The sequence below is a fragment of the Cricetulus griseus genome, unplaced genomic scaffold, assembly GCF_003668045.3.
Source record: "Cricetulus griseus strain 17A/GY unplaced genomic scaffold, alternate assembly CriGri-PICRH-1.0 unplaced_scaffold_27, whole genome shotgun sequence".
Classification (NCBI taxonomy): Eukaryota; Metazoa; Chordata; class Mammalia; order Rodentia; family Cricetidae; genus Cricetulus; species Cricetulus griseus.
In genome coordinates, this window is record NW_023276997.1 from 249772 (window position 1) to 260158 (window position 10387).

The window sequence follows — 10387 nt, forward strand, 5'->3', positions numbered from 1 at the left end:
TTGTTTGTAATTCAATTCAAAAAAGTAAAAAAAAAATGAACAAAAAAGAAAAGGCCTAATTACTAACATTTTTTCATTTCCTGTGTGTGTATGATTGATTTTTTGAATTTTTGGTTTTTGCCTTAGATTCATATATCCACTAGACAATACAGGATTAATTGTCATTTCTTGAGTTTTACATTGAAAAATTGGCTTTATATACAGAAATCAGAGATTCTAAATATTCTCTAGTCTCCAGCTGAATTCATTACAGGTGTTACTGACATTGACCTGGCTTTCCAAGTGACTTTTGATAACATGCTGTGGTTTCAAACCCATGTCTTAGCCTTGTATTTGAGGGCATTGCCTTCTCAGTCATGTTACATCCTACAGGTACTTACTGCTTAATGTTCAGTAATGTGCTTCAGATAAGTAGAGAGGAATCTGCCTTAGAAAATAAAAGCTTCAGTTGCTAAAAGTAATTCTGAGGAGCCACCTCATCAGTTCCATTATTGTCCCATCACAATCTTTATAGTTCTAATCAAAGGACCCCAGGAAATTTAGGGAGTCTTGGTAGCTATATAAATGCTGGACACAGGAAATGAGAAGTTGATGACAATGGCAAAAATTTTTCATGGAAAAACTCCAGAAACTTTCATAAGGGAATAATAGCTATATTATGAAACAGGATTGTGTGCTTTGGCTGAGTGATTTGTTGGGATCTGTGTATGATTTGGTGCTTTCCCTGTGGAGACAGAGCAGTGTTCAAGTATCCTGTACAGTTTTTATGGATTAATCATGATATTCCTTACTGTACCTGGTCCTTGGTGAAGCCTTAGAGAAAGACACCAGGAGGCTTCAATTTATTTTTCTTAATGTATATGTTATTTATAGAAACGAGGTTATTTTACACATCAATCCTATTTCCCTCTCCCTCTCATCCTCCCAAGCTCTCTATTGACACCACTGTCCCACCCCTCATCCAGACCACAGGATGGTGAGTCCTTCCATCAGGGATCATCTAGGATTATTGTATTATTTGTGGGATGGCATAGTCTGAGAGAGAGGAATTCCACGAGGAATGGGATCCCAAAGTCCATTTATGTACTAGGGCTAGATACTGTTCAGAATTCTATCAGATAAAATGAATATCCACAGAATTCCACATTTTCACATTGAAGATTTTTTGTTGGCACATATTATGTATGATCCCTTCCCCAGAAACTCTCTCTTCATATGGCATGTTCTAAAGTGTTTTTTTTTTTTTTGCTATTGAGATTATTTTTTGTGGATTCAGGCTCTCCAGATTTGAACATTAAAGATTCCAAGATTTTAGCTGTGGGGATAGTCTATTTTTTTAATCTTTAGAGATTCTAGCCTTTATGGGATTAGAGAATTTGGGATAAGAACAACAATATTCTTCATGCTTCCAAAAAAGTTCCTTTCATAATGTTGGGGGGTCAAGACCTGTACATGTGAGTGTGAGAGGGCAGAATAAAGCTGATAACAATGAGAATCACTGAGGGCATCTTCCAGTTCTACAATGACTGCACCTGGGTGTGAGAGTAGCAGATTCAGAAGTTCAGTCATTCTCTGCTACCCAGTTCATTCAAGGCCACACTTGTCTAAGTTAGTAGTTTTCTAAAGACAACAAAACTTGTCAAACACACTCAAAGATAAATAAAGATTTAATTTATGATACACATTTTTGCCAAGTATTTAATCCTATATTTAATGTGATGGTTCTCTAGATGTTGTGGTCAACACCACTGGCCTGGCAGGGTACTTGACATGACAAAATAGTCATATCAGATATCTAGTAAATAATGTAATTATGTTACTATATAAAAGATTTCAAAATAAGAGTTATGATGATTCAAGAAAATTAATTTTATGTTTGTTGGTAAGCACAACATGAAGAATTGTATCAATGGGGTGCAGCCTCAATAAGGTAGAGAATCATTGTTCAAAGGTTGAATCAGAAAGATGCAACAATAATGATGATGAAAACACATACCCTCTTCCTGTGGAAAGTAACCAAATGTAATGTATCTCATGACAACATGTGGAGACAATTTGCCTATCCCAGAAAGAGTTTTCAGGACTGTAAAAATGAACTCATTTTATTGTGTCCATATTTTTCTTCCATAAGTGCTTGTAATCATAAGAACTTCGAAGGGAAATGCATGTAAAATTTCTGGGCAGATCACAGCAGATCTCCTTTGCAACAAATAGCTTCTTGGGAAAACCTAGCTAGTTCCCCAAACTGAGATGTGGAAGGATGGGTTTGTTCTTCTTTCTATAAGAAAAAAGTTAATTCTCAGAGACATGAAGTATCAAATATGTATTAAGATTCCATCAAATGGATTCCGGTGCTGCCCCTCCACCATCTGGTAGAGAGGTAAGTCTCAGGGGCTGTTCTAGCCCACCTCCCTCCTTTGCATCCAGTGACGTTCTACCACTAGATACTTCCTGGCACTGAATGACCCATAAAGACCTGGAGGCAGTACAAAGCAGCCAGCTTCATGGGCCACCATTGTGGTCTTGCCACTCCACACATTGGCAGAAAGGGGGTGGGAAGGATAGCGCCTAGAACCCATACCAAACAGGATAGGAAGAGATAACATATGAACCCACTAGAAGAAGGCATGGGAAGGCTACAGTATAAGAACACATCCAACAACAGAAAGACTTATATGATATAGCAAGATTCTAGAGACTCTACACCAGCAATCCATGAACATCCCAAAAAAGATGAAACAGAAGTGAATGGCTTCACAAACAACCTCATGGAAATAATAGAGACCCTGAAAAAAGATATGAGAAAATCCCTTATGTAAATGGAAGAAAAAAACAAACTAAAACTGCAAAAAATCAACAAATCTCTTAAAGAAAGCAAGGAATGTCAAGAAAAAAACAATTAAACTGATGAAGGAAAAAATTCAAACAGTTTAAGACCGGAAACCTGATATAGAGAAAATAAGGAAAACACAAACTGAGGGAATGCTGGAAATAGAAAACATGAGTGAATGATCAGCAACTACAGATGCAAGCATAAACAACAAAATACAAGTGATGGAAGACAGAGTCTCAGGTGTTGAATATGAACCAGAGTAATAAGTTTTATCTACCAATAAAAACCTTAAATCCAACAAATCCATAACACAAAATATCCATGAAATATGGTATTCCATGAAAAGACCACACCTAAGAATAATAGGTATAGAAAAAGGCAAAGAAGCCCAGATCAAACGTGAACAAAACATATTAAACAGAATCACAGAAGAAACGTTTCTGAACCTGAAGAAGGATATACATATGAAAGTATAAGAAGCTTACAGGACACCAAATAGACTGGGCCAAAGAAAGTCTCCTTGCCACATAATAATTAAATAATAAAGATTAAAGAAGGAATATTAAGAACAGCGTAGGAAAAAGGCCAAGTAATGTACAAAGTCAGACCTGGCAGAATCATACCTGATTTCTCCATGGAAACTCTGAAAGGTCCTGGACAGATATCCTATAAATATTACAAGACCGAAGACACCAATGTAGGAATCCAGGAAAACTCTCAATCATTATAAATGAAGAAAACAAGACATTCCATGACAAAATCAGATTTACAAAATACAAATCCACATATTCAGCCCTAAAGAAAGATATGGAAGGAAAACTCCAACTCAAGGAAGATAAATATGTACTCAAAAATACAGGCAATAGATAATCTCACTACCGAAAGCCAGAAATAGGAGAAAAACTAAGATTCACTACCACCACTAAAGATAAACACAAAACAAACAGGAAGAAACAATCATTCATCATCCATGTCCCTTAATATCAATGGCTTCAACCCATCTTTAAAAAGACATATACTAACAGAATGGATACAAATACAGAATCCACCATACTGCTGCATTCATGTAACACACCTCACCTTCAAAGACAGACTTTATCTCACAGTAAAGGTTTGGGAAAAGATTTTCCAATCAAATGGCCCTAAGAAGCAAGTAGGATAAATATCCTACTAAATAACGAATTAGACTGCAAACTATAATTCATCAAAAGAGATGAAGAAGGTCATTTGATATTCATCACAGGAAAAATCCATCACGATGCAGTCTCAATTATGAACATTTACACCCCAAACACAAAGGTACCCACATTTGTAAAAGATTCTTTGCTAAAACTCTAATCACATATTAAACCCCACACACTTAAAGTGGCAGATTTAAACGCATCGCTTAAACCACTGGGCAGGACTACCACACAGATACTTAACAAAGAAACAAAAGAACTAACAGAAATTATAGACCATTTTGTTTAACAGATAGCTTTAGAACATTCCATCCAAACACAAAGAATATACCTTCTTTTCAGCACCACATGGAGTCTTTTCTAAAATGAACCACATACTTGGCAATAAAGCAAAGCTCAAAAAAATGGAATAACTCCCTGTATCTTATCAGACAACCCTGGCTTTAAATTAGAATTCAAAAACCCCACAAAGTGCAAAAACCCCACAAATCCATGGAAATTGAACAATGCTCAATTGCATCACTCCTGGGTAAAGGAAGGAATAAAGACAGAAAGCATCACTTCCTATAATTCAATGAAAATGAAAGAACAACATACCCAAACCTATGGGAAAGTTTGAAAGCAGTTCTAATAGGAAAGTTCATAGCACTAAGTGCCCATACGAAGAAACTGGAAAATAGCCACACTAGAGAATTAACAGAACACCTGAAAACTCTAGAAAAAAAAAGAAGTAAACTCACAAGGAGAAGTAGACAACAGGAAATAATCAAATTGAGAGCTGAAATCAATAAAGTAAAACAAAGTAAACATTACTAAGAATCAATGAAACAAAGAGTTGGTTCTTTTAGAAAATCTACCAGGTAGACAAACCTGTATGTAACCTAAAAAAGGCAGAGATAGCACATGCTAATTAAGAAAATCAAACGGAAAGGGGGATAAAACAACAGACACTGAGGAAATCCAGATAATCCTCAGGTCATACTTTTAAAACCTGTACTCCACAAAATTTGAAAATCTAAAGGAAATGGACAGTTTCTGGTTAGATATCACTTACCAAAATTAAACCAAGCATAGATAAGTGGTATAAATGGACCTATAACCCCTAATGAAATTGAAGCTGTCAACCAAAAAAAGCCCAGGGCCAGATGGTTTCAGCTCAGAGTTCTACCAGAATTTCAAAGAAGAGTTAATACCAATACACTGCAAATTCTCCCACACATTGTGAACACAAGGCCTGGGCGTTGGTGGCACATGCCTTTAATCCCAGCACTGGAGAGGCAGAGGCAGGTGGATCCGTGTGAATTCGAGACCAGCCTGGTCTACAAGAGCTTGTTTCAGAACACCCTCCAAAGCCACAGAGAAACCCTTTCTCAACAAACCAAGCAACCCCTCCACCCCCAAAAATCAATGTGAACAGAAGGATCATTGCGAAACTCTTTTTACAAGGGTACAATAACCTAGGTAACCAAGCCACACAAAAACACAACTAAGAAAACCACTACATTCCAATCTGCATTATGAACGTTGATGCAAAAATACTCAATAAAATACTGACAAATTGAATCCACAAGCACATCAGAAAAATCAGCCACCATGATTAACTAGGCTTCATCCCAATGATGCAGAGATTGTTCAACATAGGAAAATCCTGATTATTTACCCAGCTTTTCTATTTCCAACATTCCCTCAGTTTATGTTTTCTTTATTATATCTATTTCAGTTTCCAGGTCTTGAATTGTTACCTTAATTGACTTGATTGTTTTTTCATGACTTTCTTTAAGATATTTGTTGATTTCTCTTATATTTTGGTTTGTATTTCTTCGGTATTTTTAAGGTTTTCTTGCATATCCTCTTTGAGGACCTCTATCTTTTTCATGAAGTTGTTTTTAAGGTCATTGTCTTCTGCTTCATCTGCATTGGGATGTTCAGGTCTTGCTGTTGTAGAGTCCCTAGACTCTGATTGTATCATAGGTTTTTCTGTTTTTGAATGTGTTTTTATAGTCTTTTTGCCATCCATTCTTTTAGTGTGTATAGAAGTAGTCATTTCCTCTCCTTCTGCTTAAGAGACCAAGGTTCCTTTCTGGTGGAAGCAAGTAGGCCCAATATTCTGATGGCTCTCCTCTTCCCTTTTATGGAGGCTGGACTATAAGATGGACCTTGGCAGTCTCTGGGTTGGGTAGGATATGCTGGGATGGCATCACTTGTGCTCAGTCCGCAGGCCTCTGCTGGTTCTCATCAGGGCACCAGAGGAGGGCTCAAAACAGGTCGACTCTCACCTATACCTGTGTGCAGAGTAGGGGACTAGGATGCAAGCAGTCTCTGGGTGGGCTGGACCTGATAGGATGGGATACCCTGTGCTAAGACACCAGGCTTTGGCTGGCTCCCAGCAGGGCAAAGGAAGGCAGTTGGCAACAGGCCGACACTTATGTTGTTTGTTTACATTTTTTGTTGTTTTCTTCGAGACAGGGATATTCTGTGTAGCTTTGGAGCCTAGCCTGGCACTCACTGTAGAGACCAGGCTGGTCTCAAACTCACAGAGATCCCCCTGCCTCTGCCTCCCGAGTGTTGGGATTAAAGGCGTACACCACCAACACCCAGCTATTTGTTTATATTTTTTCCATATTAGTTTTTGTTTTTTTCCTTTTTGGTTTTTCAAGACAGGTTTTCTCTGTGACTTTGGGGGATGTCTTAGAAATAGCTTGTAGATGGTGCTGGTCTTGAACTTACAGAGATCCATTTGCCTCTGCCTCCCAAGTGCAGGATTAAAGGCAAGCACCATCACCGCCCAGCCCAGAATGGTTTTTAGATTTGTTTTTTTGTACAACAGGAATTTTTTTCTTGGGTTTTTCGAGACAGGGTTTCTCTGTGGCTTTGGAGTCTGTCATGGAATTAGCTCTTGTAGACCAGGTTGGTTTTGAACTCACAGAGATCTGCCTGCCTCTGCCTCCTGAGTGCTGGGATTAAAGGCGTGTGCCACCAACGCCCTGTACAACAGGATTTTTGACAGCCCAGTATTCACCCAAACTCGACAAATAATTGTTGATGACCATGCACTCTAATCTTATGGCTTCTACACCTCAATTTTGGGGTTGCAGGGTTACATCACTACTTCAAGCAACTGTTTTGTTTTTCTGCTTACTCTTGTTTTAAGAGACTATCTGTCTCTTTAGAATAAGCTACAGGAACTCACTACCTGGTCTAGGCTGGGCTCAAGCTCACAAAGATCAATCTACATATGTTTACTTAGTATTCTGATGAAAGATCTGTGCAGGGATTAAAGGTGTGTGCAGAGATTAAAGGAGTGAGCAGGGATTTAAGGCCACTGACTTTCTCTAAGAATTCTAATTGTTAGGTTGAAAGTGTCCCTTGAAATCCTCAGGGAGGCAGTGAATAGTGACACTCACTGGTATGTTTATTATTCTCATGAAACAAACGTTTTCAGATGAATACTTCTTAAGATAATAATTGATTTAATTAATTAAAATATATAATATAAAACAGGAATGAATATCAGTGCAGGTAAATCATGCAATATTTATATGGAAGTTTCAATCATTTTTGCAACTTTTGGCTAATTCATTTGCACAATTTGCAGGTCTTTCCTATTATGTGAATTTTTTTCTCCCAGGAGTACAGCATCTTGAAATTTCAGCAGTCAAAATTCTTAGTCTTGTGGTTTAGAAAGACTAGACTTCATAAATTGTAGTCACTGATCTTTGTTTTTTGGGTTAAATATATTTTGATAGAAGACAACAGAAATGGGGGAAGAAAAATAAACACATAAATCAGTTGTCACAATTGAACCCAATAATTAGCATGTTTACGAGAAAGTCACTTATAAGGGCACAAGTATTTCATCCCGGATCTTCAATACATAGGCCAAGTATTTATGAGTTTGAGGCATAGCTGGTCTCCATAGGAGTTCCAGTCCAGACTGGGATAAACAGTGAAACAAATTCTTAAAACACAGAACAGCAACAAAAAAAAATACAAAACACCCAGAAAACCAAAAGGCATTCCAGACAGCTGTGGGAGCCAACACTGGGCAGTTTGAAATGATAGAATTGTAGTGTCAAATCATTCTCATCCACCTAATTAATTTGTGGGAAGACTAGGCTACAAGATACACATTTGAAAAAAAAAGCAAAAAAATCCCCAAAACAGAAGATCAATGAAAAATGACAGAAAAATTTGCATTTTGGATACAGGTTTTAATAACCCTCACAGAGTACAATATTTGCATCATGCCTCTCATAAATCATGTATTCCAAAAATAATGCAACATTACATGCACATAGAGATAAACTTGATAAAGACTGTTTTCTTTGTCTTTCAGATAACTCATAGGTGCCTCTTTTTCTCTTATTATTCCACTGCCAAGTGTTTATGTTGTTCATTGGAATTCCAAACTATTTGGATATGAGAAAATATTAACCAGCATAGAATGAACTATATGTCACAAGTCATTGTAGATATATGACAATCTTGATATTTCCTTTTAGTGTGGTATGGTTTGTTCCTTTTCACAGCATTTTCTGACTATGATTTCTTTGGATGTATTATCCTTCTATGGCATCATCAAGATTTACATAAAGATACAAAGTTGGGGCTGGGTAGGATTCCATCTGCAATTCAAGCAGACAGGAAAGGTTCTTTTCCATCCCTACATAGCATGTTAGTTTATTGTTTTCCCCCTATTTTGTCTCAATCTATTAACATACACCAGGCCAACCTTGTTCTTTCTAGGCAATTAGGTTGTCTTGACCCTGGAGACCCTCCTGTTCCACTTAGAGATTAGTAGGAATCAAGTCCTGACTGCCACACCCAGGTACAGGAGGTAGGGGTCTAATCTCATTCTCAAATCTTTAGCATCATTGATTGACTCTGAAGCCAGGCAGTATAAAAGGAAGTGAACTTGCAGAGAACCTCAATTGGAGCAGAGCAGAGGCTTGGAGACACATCCGTTCCTATTGCTTCCTGGATAAACCTTGAAATTCATCCTAGAAAGAGGTAAGCTTGGAGAATAGTATCATTCCTCTTCTTGGTGGTTTCAGTAGTGTGTTTTTGTCATTGTTTTTGAGTTGTGGGAAAAGCTGCTCACAATTACTACGAGGTCCCAAAGATATAGTGTGGTCATTGGGTAACCATTCTTTTCTTTTGTTATTTTATTTTTCATTTGTTTGGTTTTGGATGTTGGAGGCAGGGATTCTCTGTGTAAGAGCTCTGGCTGTCGTGGAACTAGGTCTGTAGAAGAGTAGAGTAGTCTATCTGGAGATTAACCTACCTCTGCCTTCTCAGTGCTCAGATGAAAGTCTTGAAACACAGCTATACATTCTGATAAAGGATATAACCATTAAAACCCTGAATGATAGAAATGTGCTGTCTTCCTATATGAACATGTCTTTGCTATCCTATGAATCCCAGGTTGATGGTGATTCCATTTTACTTTTTTTGATATTTTGAGACCCATTTTCTCTGTATTCCTTTGGAGCCTATTCTGGAACTTGCTCTAAAGTCCAGTGTGGCAGGGATCTCACAGAGATCACCCTGGCTCTGCCTCTGGAGTGCTAGGATTTAAGATATGTGCCACCAGTGCCTGGACATTCACTTTTAATGATTTTCTTATGAAAGTGTTGCCCTTTGGAATGGGAAATAAGGGCAAATCTTAAAATTTGAGGTGCAGGCCGTGTGCTGGTGGCACATAATTTTCATCCCAGCACTCAGGAGGCAGAAGAAGGTGGATCTCTGTGAGTTCGAAGGCAGCCTTGTCTCCAGAGCAAGTGCCAGGATTGGCTCCAAAGCTACACACAGATACACTGTCTCGAAAAACCAACACATTGAGGTCCAGAAACAAAACCTGTCACAATTTACAAGGGCTGAACAGATATCCTTGACTTACCTCACACCATGGGGTTTCTTATTTCAAGTCTTCCCATCCTCAATCTTGGAATTTTTACCTTACTGAATCATGTATTGTTGCACTGACATATTCTGATATTTCTTGTCTCTAGAGTAAATTGTGTAGGACTATGATTAAATATTTTGTGTATGTAAGTGATGGAACTCTGGCAGTTTGACTGTATTAGGTCTCCATAATATCATAGGGAGTATCTCCATGAGTCTATAGGTTTGCAAGTGACAGGAATAATCATAGCCCCTCAATGTTATCAAAGGCCACACAAGGCCAGGCCTAGGGTTATTGATCTGTCACACTAGCTACTTGGGAATTTGCTACTTGGATGTTGAAGGAAGACGGGACTGAAGAGTGACATTGAGGTCAACCAGGGATTAGATTCCAAATTTCCTGTTTAGCATTCCTTTAATCCCAGCATAGAGAGCACAGACTCAGAGAAATCTCTGAGTTCTAGGACAA